At 38.8% G+C, this 11,999-nt stretch overlaps 1 protein-coding gene across 10 annotated transcripts in view; it reads right to left on the bottom strand.

The window, feature by feature from the left end:
- Positions 1-11,999, bottom strand: part of LOC306997040 (uncharacterized protein) — a 33,233-nt gene that overhangs the window by 9,051 nt on the left and 12,183 nt on the right. The window contains exons 1-3 of one of the 10 annotated variants that reach the window (XM_079610058.1): positions 9,604-9,819; positions 2,306-2,393; positions 1,944-2,190 (exon numbers count right to left, since the gene is read on the bottom strand). The gene's annotated coding sequence lies outside the window, so the exon portion shown is untranslated. Of the gene's footprint in view, positions 1-1,943; positions 2,503-8,364; positions 8,944-9,599; positions 9,884-10,239; positions 10,535-10,937; positions 11,244-11,999 lie in introns of those variants that run through there. The other 9 variants (XM_079610062.1, XM_079610060.1, XM_079610056.1 and 6 more) reach the window with 9 other exon arrangements.

Genomic DNA, 11,999 nt, shown 5'->3' with positions numbered 1-11,999 from the left:
TTGGAGATAGCGGGTTAACTCCGTGTCAGCGCGCGCTCTGATCGGTAAAGGGGCAGATATTTCAGACCTCCGTTTATTAGGGAGATCTCCAAGATTTCTCAAAGCCGCACCCGTCTAGAAAGGATGTAGCAAAGATATTTAATGCTAATGCATGAGGCATAGGCATAGTTTCATTCATTTACGATGAGATGCGCTCTAGTTCACAACGCAATGCAAGTGAACGCGGCGCGCCGGCGCCTCAATGTCACGGTTATTATATTGTCTGCTATATTATTAAATACATGCAATTGGTTGATGAAACATTTATTAAAATTAAGGTACAATTTGTACAAAACGAAATTCGCTTTAAGGAAAGGCTTACAAAGCAAAACTTATATGAAGTGGTAAAAATCATTTCTGACGATTTACAAAACAAAACTTCATTAAGTGGTAAAAACCATGTCTCCTGATGTAGCCTACTGCGCATATTATGATCCTATCTAAAAAATTATTTTATTTTGTTTTTTTTTATGTTTGTAAAAAATATTTTAATAACACGGTTTTGGCGGTTATAGAGTTCTAATGACGGTGTTTAACTATAACCGTCGGTCTCACGGTTATATACTAACCGTCACACCCCTATTAGAAACCCAGTCATATTTTTGAATGGTCGTACATTATTCCCTTATTTTCCCCTGAGACGGGAGAAATACGGATTTCAGTGTTGCAGTTCCTGCTTATATTGATGTAAAAATCTTAATTTTGCATTATTCTAAGACCTCATCCACACTACTGCGTTTTAGTTTAGAAACGGAGAATTAAAACGAATACAATCTCCGTCCACACCAGCGTTTTAGCTGCGTATTAGAATTGATCTCCGTCCACATTAAAACGACTGAAAACGCGAATCACGTGACCACTCACCAACACTGGGCATGCGCGTGCCGGTGTAAACAGGCGCATGTAGGCAGTTATAGCATTGTAAAATGCATTATTTACTTTCACGACAGCTGCTAGCAAAGACATCAACGTCAGTAACGTTTGTAATTCGTTATCCATGTTGCAGTCACTAACGTTACGTAGTCCAGGCTGTTTTTGTAGGTTTTCTTCCCGGGGACGGGTCATGTGATGCGTGGCTGAGAGAATCAGGGAAGGATACGCCATGACTGATGACACCCAATCATAGAGTCAAGCGTGAGCCTCTGCGTCATCGTTTCTAAAGTCCTCCGTTTTGACCGTCTTCACTAAAACGCCCTCCGGAGATTCAAAACGCAAAACGGGGTCGGCTGCGTTTCTAAACTTCTCCGTTTTAGGTCTTCGGTTTTGGCGTTGTAGTCTGGACGGGAGGTGCAAATGTAGCAAAAGATCTCCGTTTCTAAACGAAAACGCAGTAGTGTGGATGGGGCCTAAGCAGGAAGTCCCATATCTTTGTAGAGGTGCTGAGATTACAAATACTCGTTCCTCATTTTCCCAGGGGGAGGGACCCACTCACGCTACAGTCCTATTACAGATCAGTGGATGGGACTTCACTTGCAGAAACTAAAAGCAATATCCTCCATCTTGTTTGGAAGCTAAGCCAGATGTGAAGTTCTGACAATGGCGGAACTCTATACAATATGATATGAAAGAAGAGGATTTTGAAAGTCTGATGCTCGACTCCGATATAGCAATATAGAGAAGAGCAGCCGAAGCAGAAGATGTTGTTGTTCTTCATACAAATGCGCCCTAAAGTTACTTTCTGTCTTTCCTCGTTCAAGAAGGCACCAAATTCGAAATTTATGTTACATTTCGACTACATATATGACCCACTTTCAATAAAGATTAATGTTCCCATGGGTGAAATGCTCCTTTAATGCGATTAAAACTGGGTTGTGATCATTTAGATGCATTTCTCTATCATTTGTCATCCATATTTCAGAGCTACTAAAGCAGTCAACAATGAAGAATCAAGAATGGACACCAACCTATTTGTTCCTCAGTATCTTCATGATTTATTCTGGATGGTTCTGGATCACTCATGTCTTCAATCTCCTCTTTAATAAACTCCATCTTTAACAGTCACACAGATTTCAGCTGCTACTCCTGGAGTTTGTCCTTCTCTTGTAGGATGATGGGAATATTCCCAGTATTTATTGGTGAATTGTTGTGGGAGGGGCTTCACTGCAGGTATGAACTGTGATCACTGTGATACTGACGCCCACAAGACTAGATCTGGAAAAATCAAAGATAAGTTACTGAATTAATATTCCAGAATAATTTATCATATTGCCATTAACGGTTGAACTAAAGCTTTCTTATCTGGTGAGAATTGTTGTGAGGGACTAGCCTGGGTTTCCCCATACTGCCTTTGCGCAGCGCGATTTTATTCACGCTGATAGGCAGCCTGGATACCATGGACCAGATTTTCGGCTCATCTAGGGAACCAATCAGAGAATGGGGAAGGAGCAGCAAGACGATGACGACATCTTTTTAAAAAATAACTTGTTTTTTTACACAATGTACAATAATCCGCCTATTGCATTTTCTGCCTATTTCGCGGCGCTGTTTCTCACCCGCCTCAGAGTGCGTTAAATTGGACACTGTCCCATTATAGTAGAGCTACTATTGTAACGAAATACAAATTAAGCAGTTTTTATTGTGGAATTATTTTTTTATGAAGCTTCAAACTTGGCACTTTAAACAGTGCACAATGAGCCGCGTAATGAGCAGCGAAATGGGGAAAAAATACACTAGGAGGATTATTTTACATTGTGTAAAGTGGCAAGTTTAAAGCTTCATTTAAAAAAAATTCCACAGTAAAAACTGCTTAAAATTTGGGTTTCATTAGAGTAGTAGCTCTACTATAATGAGACAGTGTCCAATTTAACGCACCCTCTGAGACGGCTGAGAAACAGCGCCGCGAAATGGGCAGAAAATACATTAGGCGGCTTATTGTGCACTGTGTAAAGTGCCAAGTTTAAAGCTTCATAAAAATATAATTCCACAATAAAAACTGCTTAAAATTTGTATTTCGTTACAATAGTAGCTCTACTATAATGGGACAGTGTCCAATTTAACGCACCCTCTGAGGTTGCCGAGAAACAGCGCCGCGAATTGTGCAGAAAATGCAATAGGCGGATTATTGTACATTGTGTAAAGTGCCAAGTTTAAAGCTTCATAAAAAAATTATTCCACAGTAAAAACTGCTTAAAATGTGGGTTTTGTTAGAGTAGTACCTCTTCTATAATGGGATCATGTCTAATTTAACGCACCCTCTGAGGCATCTGAGAAACAGCGCCGCGAATTGGGCAGAAAATACATTAGGCGGATTATTGTACATTGTGAAATGTGTCCATTTCAAAAATTCATACAAAAATAATTCTACAGTAAAAAATGCTTAACATTTGGATTTCGTTAGAGTAGTAGCTCTACTAACTTCACAATGCTACAGTCAAAATGTCTAAATTTGTTTATGTGACAGTCAAGCACAATGGGTATAAGGCCCCAGTGCAACTTTTAACGCACCCTCAAAGGCAGCTGAGATATAGATTGACTTTCAAGTCAATTCAATTTAATTCATACATGCATGCATTCATTTGTATAAAAATTTTCACAATACATATTTCAAAGCAGCTTTACAGAAAATGCAGTTTCTAATGTGTCTCTCTTCAAATGTGTCTGTGAAGTCTTCATAAGGGGCTAGATCTCTGGAGCATAATCTCTGGTTACTTTGTGACATTTTCATTTGTAATAATAATAAAAATAAATAAATAAAAAAGTATTCAATATATTTATTTTTAAATACATTCAAATTATGTTATTTGCAATAATTAAAGATTGATGTATAGGTCTCATTATATTTTTTACAGTCATTTTATGTTATTATTATTTGTCATTTACTTTTCAAAATAATGTATTATTTTCTGAAAATAGATAGGACTACACAATATAAACAGGGTCCCTAAAAAGTGTCAATAAGAGAAAAACCACATGGTCCCTAAATTGAGCTGATGACATGTACAATTATTAAAGAACCCTATAGCCTAATTATGTGCCTTTATATTTTTACAGTCCATTTTCGCTGATATATCAGTGTTATTTGCATTTAAAAAAAAAATATTCTTTTATTCTGAAAATAGACACAAACGTAACACAATTCCGTTAAAAAACGCGAAAAAGAGAAAAACCGCACAGTCCCTAAGTTGAGCGTCAATAAGAAGCCAGCAAACGCGGAAGTTCGCGTCATTTAAGGTGGAACGGATTGCGTCAATAAGAAGCTGCGGGGGGAGCTCTAGAGAGAAACCTCCGAGCAAAACGCGAGGATACAACAAAGAAATCTAGATCTTACTGAGGGCTGCTTTAAGGTGGAACGGATTGCGTCAATAAGAAGCTGCGAATAAGAAGCTGGATTCAGCCTCGTGTTTGAATTGCGTAGTAAAATTGACAGAATCTGAGAGCTGATCATTTATTTTATATCAAAGTAACCTGCTCTGTCTTGTCTGTCGTTGTCAGTGTCCTCTTTGCTCCGCGATTTTTTTCTGCGTGAGAAAATGGATGTGTGGCGTGAGAGCGTCTGGAAAGGGCCAATTGTGTGCCACATATAACGTAGCTTACAAACCGCAACGCTTTTATCCAAGTCGTTGCTTTCCTTCTTTTTAAAAAAAACCAAAGTTCTCCCACACATCTGCTTTTAAGCAGGCGGGTGCCGGATTTATATTTGCCGCCATTCTCCGAATATCCTCGCTCTGACTTGGTAAACAGGAAGAGGTAGACGTCTGCGTCTGTGTAAAGTTAGTACGGGTAACTTGCTCTACAGCAACACTAGCGGCTGGCTGACCAAATCGCTCTTCCTGCAATGCGAACGGGGGTAAACACGGGGGATTTGAATGGGACGTTTGTATCGATACTCGGCTAAAAAAATCGATACTTTTTTTGGAAAAAAAATATCGATTTATATCGCAGAATCTATAAAATCGCCCAGCCCTAGTTAACATACAACATTCACAACACTAAAGAAAACAAAAAGGAAGCCGAGGCTTAATAATGGCAAGTACACTATTTTAATGAGCACAAGGCTCCTACAGTAATTCACATGGGCGAGACATGCAAGTATCAAACCTAGTCTCATTATTTGACACATTAAGTATCCGTACCCCTTTTTAAGAAGGGCGTGTTAGAACTAAACTGATGGTTTGCTCAAGGCTGATGATCTGCTGAATTTCAAACAATGCTATAACTTCTTGCTTTCCTCAATTCTGCTTCAGTCTCTTTCCCTTGGTAAACTGCATGCGTGTATGTATGTGTATTAGAGTAGTTTAAATGTTTAGTCTAGTTAATAAAGTCTTGTTCATGTCACACATAAAGTTGTCTGTCTCAAGCTCAAATCCGGAGTCACTAATCTTATCGATTTTGACTACCGTATTTTCCGGACTATAAGTCGATCCGTAGTATAAGTCGCATGAGTCAAAAAATGCGTCATGAAGAGCAAAAAAACATATATAAGTCGCACTGGACTATAAGTCGCATTTATTTAGAAATTTATTTCACAAAATCCAAGACCAAGAACAGACATTTAATCTGGAAAGGTAAGTTATTCCGCTACACAACAGCACACAGAACAACAGGCTGAATAGGTGTCCGGCATGTTAACGTAACAGTGTTTCCCGCAGCACTTTGACCGCCTAAGCAACACACGCCTGCCGCTTTAACTACGTCATCAAAAAATGCATATGAGTGATATCTGCCGCGTTACTCTGTCCTGTTTGGAGCGTAGATTCTCTGCCCGAGCCCGATATTTCCCGGCGTTATCCTCGGGCCGGGCCCGTGATCTAGAGACGTGCGGCGCGGGACTAGATTTGATGGCCGAGTGCGAGCGCGGGCGGTAGCCTAATGCACTCACTATGTGTGTGCGGGAGAAAAAAAAACGATTAAATAGAAATATCTATGAATAAAACATATAAAAACTAATAAATTGTTATTCATCTGTTGCAGAAACGCAACAAAAAGAACTAAAACAAAATAGAAACGATTTACAGGCCAGAGTTTCTATTTGTAACATGTTTGCAGCGTTGAGCGAGGTAGCCAATCACAGACATATGTTGATTTCTTGAACGCAATGGCCAATCAGAAGCATTTAAGATCCTCACCGCTCAAAACGGACTTTCTGTTCAGTGCTGAATTCTGCATGCTGGCAAATCCTGATTATAACAGATATTATGAAAGATTAATTATGCAGTCACCTTCATTGATAATAACAAAGATATATGAGATCGCAATGAACTGATGTCAGCTTTTTAGGAATTATTAAGGGAACGCGCATTCAGTCATCTGGGAGGCTGAATAAGCTAAATTAACATAAGCCAGCGAGTCTAACAAGTGACCGGTCAGTAAGTTCACCAAGCTCCCGCGATCTCATTCCACTCAACACTGAATCCATTGAGTTCTTCCTTGGTGTCGCTTCTGAACAACTCCGCTAGCTAGAGCGCCCTCTCGCGGCTGTAGACGGTAATGTTTTCTCCTGGTTCATCTCAGTCAGTTTGAATTAATTTTGATATACAAGTCGCACCTGACTATAAATCGCAGGACCAGCAAAACTATGAAAAAAATTGTGTGCGACTATGTGTAAACTATGTGCGACTTACAGTCCGGAAAATAAGCTACTTGCTCTAAGTAGTACTAAGTAAGACATTTTCCAATGCCCCGGAAATGTACATTTCTATTAATCAATTAATAACCAATATTGAGGGTTCACAGGATGAACTGAGTAATTGGTCGTAATGTTATCCCTTTAGAACCTGAAGCTAAAATAGGCGTTTTTCACATATTTAGATTTTTTTGACAGTAAAATTCTAAAACAATGTGCTATCTTCATGTGCAAGGTGTCATATTTTTCAGAAAAAGATTAGCTTTCAACAAATTACAGTTATTGACCATTATTGTGTGTGGTGAGTTTGTAAATAGAATTTAAATGGACAAAAAATAAAAAAAAAACGAGAATAATTTTTCCGATTTTTATTTAGAAAAAACCCCCCCAGAAAAATCGCGAACGAAAGAAACTAACACTTAAAAGTTGAAAAATGAAGTATAATACAACTATACAAGTCTTTTTTGGGACATTGGGTTGCTATGTTTTCATTTAGGACACTTTTTTTCATACACGCAAACATACAAATGCGTCCATTCAATGGCACGCACGCTCACGCACACATACACACACACATACATACACCTCATGTAAAGATACGTGAAAAAGTAATGGCCATCCGCCTCCCAAGTTTCATTAAAAATCATCCCAATCCCCTCTTCTGCTGTCTACCACTGCTTTCGCCATGCATTTGTCCGTTTCTTTTATTATTTTATGCAATCCAAAACACTCTAACCAGCCACGCTTCTTATCTCTCGGTTCAAATCCTTCCTTCCCGCTCTGCCAGAAAGCCCGCTGTCATTTGCTGATGGAAAGCATGAAATTACCGTAATAAGCCGTATATTGCCGAAAAGCGCATGTGGTCTACTGTCAGGGGCAATTTGAATGGTTTTGATAGTGCAAACGGTTGAAGAGTTAGGCCTACGGTACAATAATACAGTGTCGGTGACCACACATTCGGTTCTAAAGGGTTAAAGGTAGGGTAGGTCAGAATTGTCTAAAAAAAACTTTTATTCAAATTTGTTTAAACTGTCTTTATATACCAATGCATAATTAAAATGCAAGTACTCTGAAATAGAGAGTATAAAAAAACGAGTGGCTCTACTGTATTTAATCTTCAATAAACACAGCTCATTAATTCCATTCACTCCCACCTAAAAACGGATGCGCGACTGCGCGCACGTGGGCAGAGCCAGTAATAGCGGCGGTAGTCATGGCGACGGAGAGTGACAGTCACGCAAGCCAATCCTGTGATTCGTCCCGAATGGAAATAATGAGCTGTGTTTAATGAAGATTAAACGGTCTAGAGTCACTCGATTTTTATACTCTTTTTATCAGAGTACTTACATTTTAATTATGCATTGATATATATAGAAAGTTTAATCAAATTTGGTAAAAAGTTTTTATATAAATCCTACCTACCCTACCTTTAATGTAGCTACAACAAGTTAATCCGAATAACTGATCCAAATATTCATAATTATAACAAGTTATGATTGATTATTAATATTTCATGGAGCTAATTTGCTACAATGATGAGGTTCAGATTTGGCACCAAAACTGGGTTTATGTTCACCTCACTATCCTTCTAACAGCACCCTTGGCGTAAAACAGATAAAAGCAAAAAAAAAAAAAAAAAAAAAAACTGCAGAACAACTTCACAAAACAAGCCAAATACAAAACTAAAAGAATACAGTTAAGCAAAACAACAATCATAAATGAACACACTGGGGTAAAAAATAAGTAAAATAAATATAGCCTACCAAAAGCAAATAACCAAATTGAAAGACTAGTTTAAGAGAAACCCAGCGACCACAAGAACAAATGTTGAAGAACAGGCTTCACACAAAACAAGTTGCTTCGGATAAAGCAGCAGCGTCAAAACAGGCCTCGCAAAACAGTCGCTCCGTGCACAAAATGGCGACCGTTGACGTTCGAACCCTGAGTGTGCGGGCCAGTACTTCCGGTGATCTGACAGCGAGAGCGGGAGACAGCGAGAGCAAGAGACAACAGCGACCGAGTTCCATAACTAGAGAGATCATTTTTCACAATGAGTGTTTTTAGGATTCAAGAGAGGCGACTTGCCTTTCGGAGGGTGACAGCCTCAGCACTTCATTGTTGTGTGCCGTTATATATGTACCGTTTCGTCACGTTACAACAAAGTCAGCTTTCATGCATTTCCCGCTGACGCTGCGGTAACTTACAGGCTGAGTGGATACAGAAGATCCAGGGGGGACTTACACCCGACCACATTTTTTAATGCATATAATTTTCTGTGTATTTCACCTGTGAGTTTCTATTCTTTCTATTACTGCATTTATTCTGTGCAAGTGAGATGAGTAAAGAGCATCTGTTTCATAAATCATTATCTGTCTGGTGTTTATAAGCAGCGCATATTGTACTACGTGTAAAATATACACAAACTTATAGTAGACTACATTTTTGTGGTAACATTATACCTACAGTTAAAAATGTAAAATATGTGATGATAATATTGATCGAGTAAGTGAAAATATATACGCATAATTGAGAAAACCGTATTTATGGACATAAATTGTAGCCTATCACAGGGCAAACGTGTGAATGTTCACGGGGTATTTTATTTAACAACTCTAATCGTAGTTGTAACTATATTTAGGCTACAGTTGGCATAATTGTCATTGCGTATGCAGCATGAGTCCAATACAATCTTCTGTTCGTGAACAGTTGTATTTCATGCATCCGTGCATTTAATTGCCATTGGCTCGTGTGATAGTAATATGGATCTCGGTAGTATTTTAAGTTATATAATTTATTCTATAAACCACTATAAAAGGTATAATTTTCAGCTTTCTCCGGCTCCCTGCACCGTGCATAATGCGAAACCGGAAGTGTCTAACCGCACACTCGCTGTTCAGAAATCCCAAATGGCGGCCCCGTGCAACTAGTCCATTCCTCCTAAAAATTAAACAAACATATACTTGCGGTAGCGCTGCACAATAGTGGTAGTTTCACTCACGTACATTCAGTTCATAACCAGTCGCACATCCACGGCACGCGCACACAGAAGGATACCACCATGTCACAAGCACTGGACTGCGAGAGGGGTGTGTGGGGGGAAAGAAGCTGCCGCCAACAGCCCACAGCAGCGACCTATCCTCACAGCTACAACAAACCAAATAACGTTTACATAGATCACGCATTTGTGTGTTAACTAGTCAGCCAAACAACACATATCTCAAAGCGGAACCGGATGAGAGAACCAGAAGGCGCGGTCCCCGGACAATTACGCACAACACAGGCGGTAATCACACGCAAGCAGGACCTTTATACATGTCTATGACTATATCCCCCTTTATACGGTCCGCACAGTTCATAATTGGACCCTCGATGACCCAAGCGCATTAACTTTAGAGACGCAACACACTTACCCTCTGGTGAAAGCGCCTATTCTATTGCTATTGAACTTTCTTAATACAGCTGAAGTAAGACGAAAAAATACTTGTCTTTATAAAATAAACGTTTATTTAAACAGAGAAATATACTTGGTTACACAATAATCAAAAAAACTTTCAGCAAAAAATCAAAAAGTTACAGATTATGATTCCTCAGATAATCCCTTCCCAGGGCGGTCCTGGCGAATACAAAGAGTAACTTACTTCTTCTAAGCAGTTTAAGCAAGCAATCAGTTGAAAATAACTTGTTCTCGTCTTGAGCTCATCAGGTTATAAAATAACAGCAGGCAGTTTTGAGCAAAAAAGAAAGATCTAGAGAGAACTAGCTCTCTCTAGAGATGCACACCAAAAATGAACAGACTTGAACATGATTTTTCTGAGCGATTTACCCGAAACCACATGCATTGTTTCAGTTTAGGCTGCTTTTGGGGTTTTTCCCAGAGGAAGTCCGTTAACACAGTCTTGTGACACATGCTTGTAACATGCATCCTGCCAGGGACGTGCAGAGAGTTCCTCGATCGGGGGCAGGGGCTCAAATATAAAAAGGGGCATATATATAAATATATATGTGCTTTGCATCACAGAAATAAATTATATTTTTAAAGTATATTAAAATAGAAAACCATTATTTAAAAAAAAAAATCTGTATTTTTCATCAAATAAATGCAGGCTTAAAGCGCATTAGGGACTTCTTTTAAAAAAAAAATAGTAATGTGTGTGTGCAAAAATGTTAAAATAATAAAGTCACCATTTCGCGTGTTGTTGTCAGGCAGCCTACACTTCATAATAGGCCTGCAGTAGGCCTGGGCTTTATTTAACAAACTATGATAGTTTCATAATGTAAACGGTGTATCAATATATAGACTAGGCCTAAATTCAAGTGACTTGAATACTATACTTACCATTAATGCTACTTTTGGTGCTGGTTTGTACTCAATTAACATCCATTAGGTCAACGACGGAGATTCAGATCACCTCAATGTAAATTCGTCTGTCCATGTAATTTTCAAATGATTTATTTATAAATGACCGTCCAATGATATTTGAACTTCTTGTGCCAGATGACGATTGGTCGGTGTATTATGCATGACAAACAGGCTTCAGCGAATTAAGTAATATTTTAAAATATGTGTTATGTGGATTTTTAATTGAATCGACACACAACCTTTTATTATAAAAAATAATAATAGTAATAAAAAAAAGTTTTTTTTTCTTTTTTTTCTGCCGTCGAGACATACTCACTGAAAGACGCTCGACAGCATCGGTTCCCAAGCAGACTGTGTGGGATACCTACGTGTACACTAATACATTTTCATTTTAAAACGCATAACTTTTGCTACGGTTATGCCTGCCGCCCACACACTACTCCGGAGAGCCTCGACAATGGAGACCGTCAGCAAGGTCAAGACCGAAGCACGACACGCACAACTTGACGCAAGTGACGCAACCCATAGCAACGCGTTATAGCAACAACACCTCAGACTGACAGAAACGTAAAAATAAACGTGAATTTAGGCTACTTTAGTCTTGTACACATTGTCATGTAAATTATAAGCAAATGCATTTTGTTTTATTGACCACAATATTATCATTGATATATGTTTGAGAAGGGCACTTTTGATTAATTTTGAAAAAGGGCAGACGTGCCTGCATCCTGCATGGTTGCAGATAAGAGTGCACCTGCATTTGTATGGTGTTTCTTTCCTTTGTGCTTCTGCTTGGGTGTCCGTGTAAGTGTTTGTGTCTGAGTGTATTTGTACATTTAATCTCCTATTAAAATATTCCACTACAATATATATGTATAGGTGGAACTCGAAAAATTAGAATATGGTGCAAAAGTTCATTTATTTCAGTAATTCAACAAAAAAGGTAAAACACTCACCGAGTGGTCAGGGGTGTTCACTGATATGCTCACACAAAAATCGCTGGCGCTGCAAAAGATGCTTTCCAACAGGTGTTGTGCC

Source organism: Phoxinus phoxinus (genome assembly GCF_949152265.1).
Source record: "Phoxinus phoxinus genome assembly, chromosome: 4".
In the NCBI taxonomy this organism is placed as follows: domain Eukaryota; kingdom Metazoa; phylum Chordata; class Actinopteri; order Cypriniformes; family Leuciscidae; genus Phoxinus; species Phoxinus phoxinus.
The sequence above is the reverse complement of the archived record's forward strand: the minus strand, read 5'-3'. Positions and strand labels throughout refer to the sequence as shown.